Here is a 17,513-nt window from a genome sequence, read left to right on the forward strand (position 1 = left end):
TTACAGACATATGGTATATAGTTTCACATGATGTACATGCTAATAATGGGCATATTTGTGAATCCCATATAATAACAGATATACATACCTCCTTTAATAATTCAAAGAATGAAACAGTTGCTTGTTCTGAGGCATACGAATTCACATGTATGCATTATGTATTTTACTACATAAGGAAGGGTTTCTGAGCTCAGACACTTGTCCTTTCCTCACGCAATATCAGCTGGTCTAATAAAATATATTGCCTTTTCTTAAAAGCCTTGCCTCTTTTATTACAGACACAGTCACAAACACACACTGGGCATCTTCATAAGGAAATAATTTTGGGGAATCTGGGGGCATTCAGAGGGGGATGTGGATTTCTGGAGGGGAAGCCACCACCGGTAACTAGCAGTACAACACACGCTACACATATGATTCGTGTAGTGAATGAAATGAAGCCTTTTTTTCTTTTTCATAGCTAGCTCCACACCTGTACCGTATGTAAATACACACAACACAGTGCAATGGCGAAATATTTTCAGCCCTGTCTACCAGGCTGATGCATTGATCTCAGTGGATTCTGAGATACAAACTTTAATTTGGCCCCCAGTCACTTAGTGGACACTGCCACCAGCAGCTCTGACACAGGGTTATTTGTTGCTGTTTGCTGTCCCTGTTTGCACATTAATCCAGTGACAATTAGGTGTCAGCAAGCATTGTTTCTGCTCGCTGATAGCCTTGGGCTCTGCGCTTGAAGCCCTAATCAGGAGTGTAAACTCTGCCATATTTCAATTTGGAGAAGCACTCTTGCACTAAGAGGCCCCTGGCACTGCGATAAATAAAAAGCCTATTTACTCTATTGCCACACTTATACATTTAATGCACTTACTACCAGCCCCCTAATCATGGCCCACAGTTAAATCCACCTATAAATCACTCCATTCTTATCCTGCAGATTAGCAAGGCCATTTTCCCCAAACCCCACAATGAGCACTGTTTCCTTTTCTTGTTAGTCAAAAGCAAGATGATTTTTATTAGGTTAAAGATGAGATCGCAGATGGTAAATAGCATGGAGGGAAATATGATGGAGAGTCCCGTGGCCTGGTGGGGGTGGCAGGGGGGCTGGGGGGGGGCTGGAGACCCTGACAGGCCCCCCCAGCAGTGCATCATCCCATGGCACCAGACCTGACTGATGTCCCTCTGCACACTGCACAAAATGGCACTGGCCCACAGGTGCAATGAATGTGTCCGGCCTCAGCTGCTGGCAGCACAGATGGAGGGGAAAAGGAGGGTGTGTGTGGGGGTCTTCCTATTTTTATGGGCAAATACTGCACACTCAGCCTGTCACCATTGCAGGAACTCCCACACACAGACCCAGTGTTCGCCACTGTTGGGCAGGTTTATCCATGGAGGCCTCTGGCTGCGCACAAATGGGGCTGGCACTGAGTGAGGTCTGGAGAAATACCCATGTACCGTCCATATAGTCCCATCAGGAACAGTACAACTTTATCCTCACAGCAGTGCTAGGCACTGTGAGGGCAAACACACACCAATGCGGAGCATTTCATACAAGCGCACTGCAGTTTGGATCTCCTTAAAAACAGGACCCTGTGTCAAAGCTTCTTTATATACATTTGGATAAGTAGCACTACCTTGATGGAGCAGATCATCTTGAGTGCCATCACGCGGCACATGCGGAACAACCAGGGGATCAGGCCCAGTCAGCATGGGTTCATGAAAGGCAGGTCCTGCTTGACCAACCTGATCTCCTTCTATGACAAGGTGACTCACTTGGTGGATGAGGGAAAGGCAGTGGATGTAGTCTACCTGGACTTTAGTAAAGCCTTTGACACAGTCTCCCACAGCATTCTCATGGAGAAGCTGGCTGCTGACAGCTTGGCTAAGTGCACTCTCCGCTGGGTAAAAAACAGGCTGAATGGCCTGGCCCAGAGAGTGGTGGTGAATGGAGTTAAATCCAGCTGGCAGCCGGTCACAAGTGGTGTTCCCCAGGGCTCAGTATTGGGGCTAGTCCTGTTCAATATCTTTATCAATGATCTGGATGAGGGGATTGAGTGCACCCTCAGTAAGTTTGCAGATGACACCAAGTTGGGTGGGAGTGTTGATCTGCTGGAGGGTAGGAAGGCCCTGCAGAGGGAATTGGACAGGCTGGATCGTTGGGCCGAGGCCAACTGCATGAGCTTCAACAAGGCTAAGTGCCGGGTCCTGCGCTTGGGTCACAACAACCCCATGCAATGCTACAGGCTTGGGGAGGAATGGCTGGAGAGCTGCCTGGCAGAAAAGGACCTGGGGGTGCTGGTTGACAGCTGGCTGAACATGAGCCAGCAGTGTGCTCAGGCGGCCAAGAGGGCCAATGGCATCCTGGCCTGTATCAGGAATAGTGTGGCCAGCAGGACCAGGGAGGTGATTGTCCTCCTGTACTCGGCACTGGTGAGGCCGCACCTCGAGTACTGTCTTCAGTTTTGGGCCCCTCACTACAAGAAGGACATTGAGGTGCTGGAGCGTGTCCAAAGAAGAGCAACAAAGCTGGTGAAGGGTCTAGAGCACAAGTCTTATGAGGAGCGGCTGAGGGAGCTGGGGTTGTTTAGTCTGGAGAAGAGGAGGCTGAGGGGAGACCTTATTGCTCTCTACAACTACCTGAAAGGAGGGTGTAGCGATGTGGGGGTCGGTCTCTTCTCCCAAGTAACAAGTGATAGGACAAGAGGAAATGGGCTCAAGTTGTGCCAGGGGAGATTTAGATTAGATATTAGGAAAAATTTCTTCACGGAGAGAGTGGTTAGGCATTGGAACAGACTGCCCAGGGAAGTGGTACAATCACAGTCCCTGGAAGTACTCAAAAAGCATGTGGATGTGGTGCTTAGGGACATGGTTTAGAAGTGGATGGGGCAGTTAGGCTAACTGGTTGGACTCGATGATCTCAGAGGTCCTTTCCAACCTTAACGATTCTATTATTCTATGTAACCAGAATGTGAAGGGAAGGTAAAAATCAGTGACACCCAGGCTACAGGCAGAAAACTGGGGGCCACTAAGGTTGCACAGCTGTCGGTCTTCTCAGCCCTAGTTCAGTAGATACGGTTATGAATTTTTCTTTGCCTCAAGCCCTGGTTTATGCACAGTTAACCTCGGTTTACAACAGAAATTTGAAGCAAATATCTGAGTAATTTATTATGCTAGGTGATGGTATTTGCCACAATACTCTCTTCAATCAGTATTTTATGAACAGGCCAATTTGAAAATAGGCAGTTAATGGTTTTGTTTAGTAACAAAAATGTAACTGCATATTAGAAAATTAAAATAGGAGCACAAACACTGGCTACTTTTACAAGAACAGTTTGCTGATGCATATGTAGCATCCAACTTTGTTAATGTTTACTTTAAGTTGACCAGTTATATACAGTACTGGTGATTATCATTATCAGTTTTCTACCAAAACAAGAAAGAGTGAGCTTCTGCTCATAGCACTACTTTATTGGCATCTTAACAGAAATATTTGAGAAAGTGGCAGTAAGTAGGAACAACATTCTTAAAGATGAGTTCAGGTTTACAAGCATTTTCAGAAAGCAAACACCATTTTTCTGTACCTATTGTATTTTTACACTTACACAACAAAACCTCTCTGAACCATGCACATAGTTGTTGTATATGTTGCTGGAACCTACCTGCCCTTTTAACTCACTTTTCAAGCAGTGCAATTTCCCTTGAACTTTATTATCCAGTGTTTGTCCACTGCAGTGGGGAAAATTGAATGGGAAGAAAGGTAGTGGAGGAAGGGAGCAGAGAGGATAGAGTAGCAGAGAGACTAGGATACAACAAATGGGAAATACATTTTAGAGCGCAGATAACTGACAGTAAAATATATGTTCTTTGGTTAGCAAGCAGAAAAAAAGGAAAGGACTTGCACACATGATAGATACACACTAGCATTCTAAAGCAGAAGACAAGAATGTCAAGAGTGTATTCTTCCCCCACTGCCAGATGGAAGTGCTATTATTATAAATGAAAAGCAGCAGTAGTGGATGCCAGGCACTTTTGTTGTGCGCCACATTCCGAAGTCCAGATGTAAGCAGGTTACCCCTGGGACAGGACAGGCTTCAGCTCCTGCAGCAGAACAGAACCAGTCATGGTTTTCTCAGTGTTTATGACAAGCTGTGCTGTAGAGCTCTCTTTTAGTTCCACTGTGAATAGCATCAGTGACCCACTGTGCACAGTCTTAGCTGCAAACCTGGAGGGGGAAGGAAAAACAAAAAAATAAAACAAAAATCGCTGCGGATCTTAAGGTCAAAGACTGCTAATATTTCTTTCTGCAAAAGTTAAATGAGGTCAAATATAATAAAATGCCTCCAATTTCATTAATCCATTTCAGAGGATAAACCATAAAAACCTCCATAAATTCTTCAGAAAGAATTTGTTCAGCATTGTGTAAATATTTTTGTATTTAAGAAGGACAAAAAAGTATCATGCAAAATTGTGTATTTAATAGTACAAACAATAAAATCTATTTAAATCAAATTATTATGTAAATTCTAATTCTTCAGCTCATCTACAATACTCAAGAACTATTTTAGTGCAAGCTAGCAACTTGAATTCATCTGTATGGAGTTTTCCATGGATAACCATCATTATTTGGTGCCCCAAAGAAAATGCAACTTTGCTAAATGTAATAGAACACTTTTAAAAAGCCAAAATATTGTGCTTTCAGAAAAGTGCATCCTCCTGCCATCTCAGGTATTAATTCAAGCTAAAAATATTCAAACTTATAAACATCCAACACTATCATCTGAAATGATGGTAACAGCATCTGCAGAATATTAGTCATAAAAATGCGGTCAATATTTCTAAATATTGTATGATAAATATTACTCCCCCCCAAGCAAATAAAAAACCCCCCAAACAACCAAAACCAAACCAGAAACAAAAGTTAGGACAGTGCACCATTACTACATTCCAAGACATGAAGAACCCACTAATTACATGGAATTAAAAGCAAAACTAGCCTTTTAAGCATTATAATTAACTGAAAAGCCATTTTAGGCGCAATGAATTTTTGTCAATCCTGTTAATTCATTCTGCATGCACAGCCAGGCCCAAGAGATGGGAAGGAAGAGGATGGCAACAGCCTTGTCTTCCATCTTTCACGAGGAGCACACCATGCTTTTCTGCTTCCCCCCCTTAGTTACTTGACAACAACAAAGTTGCTGCACATGGGCTTTTGAAAACACTAACAAGTGTAGAGCAGGTCTGTGACCCAATCTGACCCCACTTTGCAGGGCCAATCTCCTCTCCTCTTTCTGAATGACACGTGTCTGAATCAGAGCCATCCACCTCAATTTGTGCAACATCTTCAGCCACAATAGGACCCAGTTAGCCCTGACAGCAGCTCACAATAAAGAAAAATCAAACTGCTGGGCTGACAGGGCGCTGTCAGCTATTCCAGAGCAAACCAACTGGTCAGTGTCTCGTGTCTGACAGCATGGGCCTCACAAAGCGCCTACCCAAGCCCTTGGGGATCTCTTTAATTACCATCAACATAAAGAAGGAAGTTTATCATGAAATAGTCAAAAAAACTTCACTCCAGGCTTAATATTAGCCACTTAAGCAGGAAGCAGGTTCTCTTTAAACAAGAAGTAATTTCTGTCTTCTTTCTTTTTAAACTAAGCATATAAAAATCTCATAACACATTATACTAATTAAGGAAACATGGGGCACTTCTCTAATGTCACCCATCACAGGTCAATCTATTTCTTTTGTCCGGATTATAGATACATTCGTATACCTCTCCCTTTAATAAGAGATTCTAAAACAATGTTACTACTATAAAAATTAACTACTTAGCTAGTTATATCAATGATTTAATCTATTTGCACCGCAATGTAAAAGATCACTATTTCTATTGTTGATTTTGACAGGGGGATAATTATAGAAACAGTAGTCTTATTAGTCACTTTATTTACTTAACAAACAGTTGTGTCTTGGGACAACACAGAAGCAGATTATGTCTGAGTATGCACATAAAAAGGTTGGTAGTTAGCACTCCTGCTGTGTTTCATAGCCCCAAGGCTTGATTTTACCCTCCTTTATTAAAACCTGAAAGTGATACAAAGTCAGTGTTTTGTCAAAGCCAAGGCTACCCATAGCATCTGAGATGAGTTTTTAGCTGATATTTCTACATGTGGATTTGCAAAATCACATAGGGAATCAATAGTACTTTTCCATACCTCTGAACAAAACACATAAAATCAATAAAATGTGAGTTTGTATGTGGTTTGCAAGACGTAAAGGGTCTGATAATTGGATAATTTTACACAAAGTGTTAGTATGCATAACTAGCATTGGCTAATCAGTTTGTATCAATGATCACCAATCTGGAATCGCTTAGTAAAAAAAGGATTGGAACAGAACGAGATGACTTATTTCACCATTGAAAAGGATGCATGGAAGAACAACTACACAATTGGTTTACCACTCCTTTTGAACTTCGGAAACTGAAAACTGATCCTTAAAATAGGGAAGATAATTTATTTTCTAAAGAGAGTAAGAACAAATAAGTTTATACAATCTTTGAAACTGAATATAATTATTAAAGGATGAAGCAGTTGACTTTTGGTTACAAGACGATCAGTAAAACTGATTTGCTAATTATTTAGATGTTTTAAAAATACTGTCATTGAAGGATTTGGGTAATATCTATTTTTTCGACTAAGCACATGCTATGGCATTTATATGCTTGCACTTATCATAAGCCCACATGGATTTTCCAAAATGTGTGTTGTTCTCAACTAAATACTTAGAACAGAAAGCCATTAAAAAATTTTCAGCAGCAAAAATTAATCACTCTATATAGTAAGTATTTATTCTTTGTGAGAAGCTTTTATTTTCCCCACAAGGTCAGCAATTATTTTTCACTTTTTCTGAAAGTTGATACTGCTCTAAAGGTAAGAATTTGAATACACAAAGAAAATTGAAAAAAGATATTAAAAACAATCAGAATTCATAGACTCAAGTAAGCCTTGGAAACTGCACTGTAGTACATTCAAATCTAGCTTGTAAATTGGTTGTTTGAAGGACAAAAAGAGAGAATTTGTCCTTTGGACAACTCTTAACATAAGACATTATATTATGAGCATGGCTCTGTTGCAACAAAGAATACATCAGTGAATATGAAAAAAAGAAAGTAAATGAGAATACCATTCAGAAAACAGAACCAATATTTACTGATAGTTTCAAGATGGCTTTCTGCTATACTGCAGTTATTTTCTAGTTTTCTTTCTGATAATATTACTTCTAAAACTGCTTTCAACTCATTAAAAGCATTCAGAAAGATTTGCAGCTGTTAATACTTTCCAGCATTTAAAAAAAATCAAGACAGATTAGAAACATGACATGTGAGATATATTTGCATATTCTGAGTTTTTCCAATTTTTTTTTCTTTTAAAAAGAATGTTAAATATTCTGAGGCTATGTGACATGGGAAAAAAAGAGGAGTTAATAGATTATTTTTACATAAATATAGTATCTGTCACAGTAAGTAAGAAAATATATATTAAGAAACAAATTCTAAATCAACATCAATAAAGTACTGTCTGTTTTTAGAAAGTCATCTGGTCTTTCAAGAGTTAAAAATCAAGTAGGTATTCTTGGTCACTTTTAATGAAAATAAGATTTGTTAATGATTGTCATATAAAAATATTTGATTTATAGTTGATATCAAGGGAAAACAAAGAGTATCAGACACTACAATGTGACAGCATTTGCCAAATGCTTGCTCTGTAATGATGACTAGCTTAACTACAGACTAGCAGTTATTTTCCCTTTATTTGTAGACAGAAGATATCTACAATATACAAGAGAGGCATTTTTAAGGAGAAAGGATACGAAAATTCCAAGCCAGTGAACAGAGAGCAACAGAGTAACTCACTCTAAAAATCTGCTCTTTAAAAATCCGCTCTTTAAAAATCCAACATTTGAAAAAGTAAATTTACAACTGAACACTAAATATCAGGACATTTGTTTACAGCCGGGCTTGTTATGCATAATTCAACAGCACTAAAACACATGCTCTCTCCTGTCAGGCACTCTTCTCCATCTTTGATTTTTTCTATTCAAGCTAAATTTTCTTCTTTTTCTGTTCTACTGCTTACCAGAAACAGTGACAATGGCCCACCGAGGCAAAAAACTTTTTTTTCTCCCCCTCTTTAAATCTTGTATGTGAAGCCTTTAATTACCGCCTGCTGAAGCAGACAGAATCCTATTAGTAAGAAAGATGATCACAAGATGCAATGCCTTGCCCTAGGTGTAGAAAAATAACTAGTCCAAAGTTGACAAATGTGTAATCAAGTTATGCAATGAATATATTCAAAGGGGGAGGAGGGAATACTACTGCGTATTCTTCAATTTATAAATATAAGAATGAACAACTATGAAGTATGTTCCAGTGTATCAATTGGACAATAAAAATATTTATAGTTTCAGTACTCTGAATTTTCACCTTACTCTGATAAATTCTATCTATGTACAGGTTTGACTTTATAATTAAAAATTTATCTCAATATTGGCTAAATTATTAATTGCTTGTATTAGTTCTCTGAGTAAGCCTTAGAACATGAAAAAAGAAGCATTTGGAATAGCATTACTATGTATTAGTTCTCACCTGGGGATACAGTAAGTTTAATATCAAATCATAAGCAGAAATGTACTCACAAAAAGAAAGATCTTTTTCATAATGTGGTGATTTAACCTCTCAGAGAAAACTTGTTTAATATTGTTTAATCATAAAATTTGATTAATATTTACATTAAAAATCATATTACAATAATTTGACATTTTCTTTCTTTTCCAGTACATTTCATACTATTTTGACACTTATCTTAAAATAAATTGTTCAAAATACCTAATTCATTACCATAATGAAATTATTTCCGATATTAACTATTTTGGGGTTTAATAAAATCATAAAATTGTAAAATAAATTACACTCAAATCTGTACTATATTTTCAGTTTTATTGCCAAAATAGATTTTGAGTTTGTCTTCAGTTGCCAGTGAGCAATTGCACTGTACCTCTAACAAAAATGCAGGAATGCAAGTGAACCCTCAGAACTTATTGTCTAATACATAGCACTACTCCACACGTTCAAAAAGATGCTACATGAATTTTTTATCTTCTCCAAAATTTACCTTTAGTTCAAAGCATTTTTATATGTAGGTCTTTATATCTCCTTCCCAAAACTTCAATAAGCTAAAAACTTGATACCCAATCTATTTTCTTTTATTTTCTCATATAGTCTGTTCTTTTTATTTTTCTTAAAGAACCAGGCATTCAATATTATAAGTATTTGACAATTACATACAGTCCATTTTTTAAAAGACTATAAATTTTAATTTGCAAAATAATATTTAATTCCAAGCAAGTAAGTCATCTTACAGAAAGGTATTAAAATATTAAACTTCTCAGAGATCCTTAAAATGAAAGATATTCTTCTGTTTGGTTAGTTTTTTAAGTGTTAGATGTTTCCTGTTTAAACAACTGGCTCATAAGGTTCCTGTTTGTTTTTAAAAGAAAATGCTGGGCACATTTTTCACTTTACACCATTCAGATACAAAAGCAGTGCTGTCCTCTAGTGGACAGCAAATAAGCTAGGCTAGAACAATCTATTTTGTTTAACCTCATATCCAAAATGACTCACTCATACAGTTTAATGTTAAGCAAAAATTTAATTTCTTCAAGTTATTTTAAAATTTTACAATCCACATGCAAGCTCCTTAAATACAATAATACATTTAAAATGTTAAGTGCCTTAAAATGATGTTGTAGAAAGGCATTTTCTTGATCAAGTATTTTGCACCAGTTAATCAAAATCTTCATATGCTGATAATATGTGGAAAATGTATTAATACATACAGGGCACTTTTGTTAGCAGGGAGAAAGTTTCAGGTTTTGTAACATTAGGATTTGATTAAGAAATTAAGGAATATCTAGTAGAAACTACTGAATGAGTACATTCATATTTAAAAATTTCAGTTTTCGTTTTCTTTAGGAATAAAAATATTTACGTAAGAATAGTGACTAACTGGAAAGACTTTTAGTGCTAGCTGACAAAAGAAAGGTAAATGCTTAGCCTAGATGGGATTTTTTTTTTTATTTAAAGCTAGAATTACTTCTATCATAAATCAAAAAAATGTTAAGAGTTTACAACTTCTGGCTACAACGAAGGCTGAAATACCTGTGGACAGGGATATACCATTCCATTTAAAATTCTTCTCTACAGGTAAAGGCTACCAGAGAAACTGCTTTGCCTAGGGTATTTAGCTTTCTAAATAATTCCTACTTGAGAAATTAGGAAGCAAAAAATCAAGGCTGCAAGTCTATTACAAGTTTTTTACTCAGCTACCCATTGCAGCTCTCTTTTGGTGGATGGAAAGCTGGACATGAGCCAACAATGTGCGCTTGCACCCCAGAAAGCCAACCATATCCTGGGCTGCATCAAAAGAAGTGTGGCCAGCAGGTCAAGGGAGGTGATTCTGCCCCTCTACTCTGCTCTGGTGAGACCACACCTGGAGTACTGCGTCCAGCTCTGGAGTCCTCAGCACAGGAAGGACATGGACCTGTTGGAGCAGGTCCAGAGGAGGGCCACAAAAACGATCAGAGGGATGGAACACCTCTGCTATGAGGAAAGGCTGAGAGAGTTGGGGTTGTTCAGCCTGGAGAAGAGAAGGCTTATTTCAGCCTTTCAGTACTTAAAGGGGGCTTATAAGAAAGATGGGGACAGACTTTTTAGTAGGGCCTGTTGTGATAGGACGAGGAGCAATGGTTTTAAACTAAAAGAGGGTAGATTCAGACTAGATATGAGGAAGAAAATTTTTATGATGAGGGTGGTGAAACACTGGAACAGGTTGCCCAGAGAGGTGATAGATGCCCCATTCCTGGAAACATTCAAGGTCAGGTTGGACAGGGCTCTGAGCAACCTGATTTAGTGGAAGATGTCCCTGCTCATTGTAGGGGGGTTAGACTAGACTAGATGAACTTTAAAGGTCCCTTCCAACCCAAACCATTCTATGATTCTAAGAGTAGAAAAAGATGACTGAGCCTCACAGCTAAGGAACCACAGAAGCAGAAGAGTCCACATAACTGTCAAAGGAACTACTGCCAGAGGTAGACTTCACTTTATTTGAGCTCTCAGACAGGCCAATTCCTTAGTAAAAAAAAAAAAATCTTAGAAAAGATTTCTGTGTGCACACAGAGCAGAAAAGGTCTTTAAAAAAAGTCTTCCTGGATTTGTATGACCTGTTTGTCAACTACTAACAGCATATATTTGGATTCAAATGGAATAGCTATAAACAATTTATATTTCTCAGCAATTTCTACACTGTGTTTATCCTCAATAGATGGGTGATAGCCCTTCCTTTCTGACATGATGGAAGCAGCTCCAGTTGTTAGTTATGGTAAACCGGTGGGGTCTGACCACCAACTTTCTGCCTGAGAATTCTTCCAAATTTAGTACAAATTGGAAAGTGACATACGCATAGAAATTTTCCAGGTAGACCCCTTCAAATTGGGGGTTTGTTCAATACAAATGTACCCACATACATGCACAGTTGCACACCTTTTCTCCCCAAATTAAGTGTTGCTGGATTAAAAAGATATGGAGAGGATAACCGATTACTAAGCACGCCATTCTCTGATAATCAAAACTGTCTGTAAACAAAACCCTCTGTCACGGATGAGTGGTTAGGCTGCTTAAAAATCACCATCACAGATATTTGCAAATAGTGATTTTAATAGAAATCTATAAAAGTGTGATTTAACAGAGTTCGATGGCAAGGTTCACTCTATTACTTATTAAATGAATGGAATATATATAGAGAGAGAGAGAAGGGAAAATTGAGATAGAAGAAAATACAAGGGGGGGATAAGGAGGCCCTCCTGTTGAGTCACAAGGTTCAGAATGGACCCCCTTGCTTTCTAAACTCCTTCTCAGAGAGGAGCCTAGGTGCGGCTGGATCCAATCCTAGTCTCAGACTTGGTCAACGGTTTATGTCTAAGGATTATATATGTTTAGCAGCAGTTTAAGGTTTGTTTGCAGCAAGGAGAGAATCACAAAAATTTAGCAATAACTAATCTTTAATTAATCTAGCATCTACAAAGTGATTAAATGAGGTTTACTATAATAATTTGAATCGATTCACACACAATAGGCCTAAATACTCATTATATGCACAAAGGTACCTATTGAAATATGCACAGTTAAAGGCCCCAATAAAAATTCCCCGCCAGGTTTAGTGAAATACTCACTTTAAATGACTGTCTCAATGGGCGAAAGTCAAACCTTGAGGAGCAAGGAGCACCAGAGATCAGCTCATGCAAACTTAAGAGTTCGCAGCTCTGAGAGGCGTCCCACTCAGAGGAAGATTCTGGTGCAGCCCACTGCGGTCCAGGAGAGCTCAAAGGGTCTCACTTGGTACCGCTGTTTATAGGATCGCAAAGTGATTGACGTTAGGCATCAGTAAATTTCCATTTTACTTTCACAGCCCGTGTTGGAAATTACTAAAGTTCTCAAAAATTCCAGTGATGCTGGTACAGATCCTCCCGAGTTACAGTCTGGATAAGATAGGCCCCAAGGCTGCCAGGTGACGACTAGTACAGACAAAAATTATGTTCCAAGGTTGTCAGGGCTGCCTCCCTGGCACAGACAGGGCTGCTCCCACCTCAGCCATGTAATAGTTTCTGATTCGGTCAAGGGATGCTTAACCGCCAAACTCGTTACACAAAGGCCAAGTTTTGATGGGAGTTACTGAGATTGTAAAGCAGCTTCACTTCCCATGCTCTGCCAGGTGCACAAGAAGGAAAAGGGGGGTGGAGGGGTGGAATGCACCACCACACCCTCTTTCCTTTGAGAATCATTCTGCCAATATACTATAAATGGGACATGACAGGTTGCAAAATGATAAAAAGGGGTGAATACAATCAGACTGTCAGGCTGATGCATGGGATGGGGAATAAAGACTAGTGAAAACACAAGTGTTGATCCTTGGATTTCTGTTTTTTAAGCATTTTAGGCAAGTTTCTATATTGGGGCTAGTTGCTTTTACATTCTTTCGTATTTCAATGCCCAGCCATTGCAATGTGTTTACTGTCATATTACATGATTTCCACGGTATGTTTTTGATTTTGCTAAAGGATAATGCAAGCCTCAAAAAGACAGGTGGGAGATATTTTACATCTTGTTCAATACTTGCTTATCCACAAAATCACATAGGTCATGGATAGACTAAACAATGATTTACTACACATAGCAAGCTCTGAACAAACTGGCATATCTATATGGCACAGTCAAGTGTCTTTAAAAATATAGGTCCCAGAAGTAGCATAGCCATTACATGCAATGCTGTACTTGAGCTATTTAGACCTGCCCCAGCAATGAGCAGAAGTGCTGTTTTGTGCTTCTTGTTTGAAAGCTAGTCTGTTTGCTGCTAACTCAGGTGTTTACTTTGACAACATGCTAAGAGGTGAGAATCCTCCCTCTGCAAGTTCTGGTGATCTATAGAAAGAAGAGATGGCTCATCAGATTGTCCCATCTTGAGGTGTTGAAATTACAGACTTGACCATCTCAAATTAGAGGACTGAAATTAATGCTGTCATGTGTCTCAGAGTGCTGGCCAATGGTTAAGGCTATCCTGATGAACTGCAGAACAGAGATATATAGATGACGCCATGCTCAATTTCTAACCCCACTTTCTCCTGTTACTAATTGTGGATTCCTTCCAAAATATAACAGCAGCAACAGACTAGTTCAATGGATTACTAAACTAGTTGAGGGTAACTAAAATTTATTCTTCATATCCACCCTGATGGGTTCAGACTTTTATCTCACTGACTGATTAGGCAATGTGCAAGTCTTGTCTTCAAGAATGAAAACCGTGGAAAAGGTGCTCCACACTGCATCATTTTGTAGAGCCACGTCATTGAGGGAAATAATCTACTCGAGTACAATGCATCCTGTTTAAGAAATGCTTCAGAAAGTGGAAGGCAGAGAGCCAGGCGGTTGAAGACTGATTCTTCATGCCATTACATATTATATTCTGACGTCAACAGAATCACACAAGCATAAACCAAAGTGAAAGAGTGAAGAAGCAAATCCAGTTTGTGATCCCAGCTCTGAACAGACTTTTCTGTTGTATGCTACTGCCAACACATTAAAAGTTTTTGCACCATATTTTGTAGGTAGCAGAAAGAAATGCTTTCCATTATTGTCTTTCTAAGCCAATTTACCCTGAGACGCCTTTCCTTCATGCAGAGGGCCTTAAGTAATAGTAGAGAGTATTTAGACACTTTCAAGAGGTTCATAAGACCATTCAAGTCTTTCTAAGATTAAAGTAAAGTCTGCAATTAGTCTTTTCATCTATCGCCATCTGTTGTCTTCTATATTTGAAGTGAAGAAAATGAAGATTAGCTATCCTGGTGGGAGGTGATGGAGCTGAAAATGAATAAAGGAGGAAGAGACCTGAGGAACTTTTACAATATTCATCTGAGAGGAATAAACAACACATCTTGAAAGTAACACTAGCATGAAGGACATTTCTGGATAAATAAGGCTCGTGTTGGTTAAAAAGAAAATTACTGAAAATCTTGAGTTCAATAGTGTCTTCTTTTCATCACATTTTTGAAATAGAAGAGAACATCCTAGAATTTATTTTTGATATATGAAGCAATGAATGTTACTGCCCAAGTAGAGACAGGGAGCTGAAGTGAGGGTCCATAGAAGAATCAACTTTGAGGGAATAAATGTCCTCAATTATGTATCCACTTAGCCTGAAGATGGAAAAATTCCTGGTAGACTTTCCCCATTGACAACAAACAGCAGACATACTTCAACTGAAAAGTACCTGGTCCCTCAATGTGGTTATTCAGACTTATTTAATTCCCTGTAGGAACAAATATTTTTCTTTCAATGTCTTTGTCTTTAGATATTCAAATGGTGATTCAGACCACATCTGTGGGCACAAGACAGAAGCTTGGGGCCTTAGCTGATTCTTTTTGAAATCACTTGGCCAATATCTACTATGTGCTCCTCAACCCACTTCCACTCTTCATCTCTTAAAATACTTTTAACAAACAACAGTTCTCAGAACATTGAAAGAGTTATGTATGTTGCAACAATTACCTTAATCATTCTTGTGAAATAATATTTTCAGAAAAATAATACACATTTTTTTCTGAAGTTTTCATATTTAAGGAGAAATTGTATTTCCTGCTCCAAAAAATATTCTGTCTTTAAATGCATTTCACATTTTTGTTTTTAGTAGAAGGCTTTAAAATTGAAATAATATTTCCCCTTGATAACAAAAGCAATAGAGATCATATTTAAATCCTATTAAGAACATGAGAGTGTACTGTATGCAGCCTTACAAGGCCCAGAGATCTAATAGCTTGTATGAACTCATTTTAAGTGCAGGTTACTACACTTAAGGAAGTAAAATAATACAGCAAATTTATTTTGCAAATATATGAATACAAATTTGCACATTTTTGTTCTGAGATATATATATTGACTACTGAGTTCAAAATTTAAGTAGTCATTAAGTAGTAACACTCAAGTTGGAGATGACCAACAAGAGGTTTATATAATTCATGCTGCACAGTGCAGAATGTCAGTTTAAAAATAGTACTACTTTTCCTGTGTGAAAGGGTATGTACTAAGTATGTACTAAGAAGTGAACTTAATTAGTCCTCACAGAATAGCATGATGAGCTGAAACAAGTTCTTGTATATAATTTTTTCTTCCCAAGTACCACTTGCAATAAAACAAATGACAATACTATAGAAAAAGAAAAAAATTCACCTTTAACATTTTTATCAAATTCATAACTACTTTGTCAAGGTAAAAGGTGACTGATTATTTTATCATCCTGAAATGTTGTATGTGTCACATAAATAAAACATGGCACACTTCATACATCCATGAGATTTTGCAAGAAGAGACTCCATTTTTGTTTACTCTCATGACAGAGTTGATTTAAACAAAATATATGTATAAATTTTTTTTAAAATATATATTATATATTTTTTTCATTTGTTTTAGAGTTTTGAAAGTATTCATTATCTAATCTCTATTTTATCTCAAATATTCATTTATTTAAATCTAGGATTTACTTTAATGATAACATAATGCTAGTTAAAAGACAAACAGGTTCATCACATTATCAATCAGTTAATGTTCCCATTCCTGTTCTCAGTAAAAAAATAGGTGCAACTACGATGACATAGTATCTGTGAACTCATTACTTACAGTGAAGCAAATGAAGGGCTATTTTCTAAATGCTTATCATCGCTGGGCATTTCTGGTAGGCCATTTAAGTTGTTATAAACCATTTTTTTTGCCTGATGGACATTATAAATGCAAACTATTCTGTAACTACTGCGACAGACTGAATACATTCTATGTTGAGCAAAAAAAAAAAAAAAAAAGGTAGGCAAACATCTGAGACTTCAGGATGCTCTAAAGCATTCTGAATACTTCAGCCCGACTAGAACATGCCTTCAACCACTGTCTCTGAAGGAGTGTACCCCACACCCAACACAGAAGCCTATGGCTGAGCTAGGAACTAAGCTGTTATTTTAGGTAGCCTTTTCAAGACTCAGTCACAAAACAACTCATCCCTATGCACTGTCTCATGTGATGGATAGGGTAAAGATGGAGAACACCTGTATGCTGCAGACACTTCAGTCTCTCTTGATTGACACTCTCACCTAGTGTTTGAATTGATATTGAGAATGCAGGCTGTATAGATCCCTCAGGGATGCAGCAAATGAGGACTCTTGCACGGAGGAGCAGGTGTCAATAGTGACAATCATTTCAGTGCAATCACACTAGCTGTACCATGTTTTTATGTTGAAACAGAATTTTATCATTGACCGTACCAAATGCATAGGAAAATCCAGCTGGGTTAACGTTAAAGCAATGCAATACAAATGCCCAACGATGCAAAAAAGACTAAATCCAACAAAGAGAAATATCAGGTTATTAGTCTTGTGTAGGCTACATGAGTCTCACCATTCCAAACAGCCATCTCTGTCAGCAAAATTTCAAAGCAAAACATTGTTCTTTGCTTTAAAAGGAGATACGTTGCTCTTATTTAAATAGCAAAATTCAGGGCGCTAAAGAGATAATTCATACTCTGGAATAGTTTTAGTAGATGCTAGGGGATAGGTATGCATTTACTTATTCCAAGACCAGGTTAACAGCTTCCAATAATGTCTTGCTGTTATTTGTGTCTACTTAGTTTTCCACACATGGCAATTTTCCTGTTTGTTCCTGTCACAAGTGAGAAGCCAGATTCATGGGACAAAATATTTTGAGTCAACCACATTAAAAGCTGTCATTAATCAACAATCATATCAATTTCACCGACATTCTGTACGACACCTTTTGGATGAAATGGATTGATCTACAAGTAACATCTGGAATTAGACAGGGCCAATGACTTTCTTGGCTGACCACTGTTTTTCCTTGCACATAT

The 17,513-nt window shown here is 38.0% G+C and overlaps 1 long non-coding RNA gene across 1 annotated transcript in view; it reads right to left on the reverse strand.

Annotated features, from left to right (window-relative positions):
- Nucleotides 1-3,109: 3,109 nt before the first annotated feature.
- The window catches only part of LOC148055149 (uncharacterized), a 38,245-nt gene continuing 23,841 nt past the window's right edge, over nt 3,110-17,513 (reverse strand). Inside the window, exon 3 of the long non-coding RNA XR_015705801.1 lies at nt 3,110-4,222. This is a non-coding gene — a long non-coding RNA (uncharacterized LOC148055149). The remainder of the gene's footprint in view (nt 4,223-17,513) is intronic.

The sequence above is a fragment of the Nipponia nippon genome, unplaced genomic scaffold (assembly GCF_047370975.1).
Source record: "Nipponia nippon isolate SJK-2023a ecotype South Korea unplaced genomic scaffold, ASM4737097v1 scaffold_26, whole genome shotgun sequence".
Lineage (NCBI taxonomy): Eukaryota > Metazoa > Chordata > Aves > Pelecaniformes > Threskiornithidae > Nipponia > Nipponia nippon.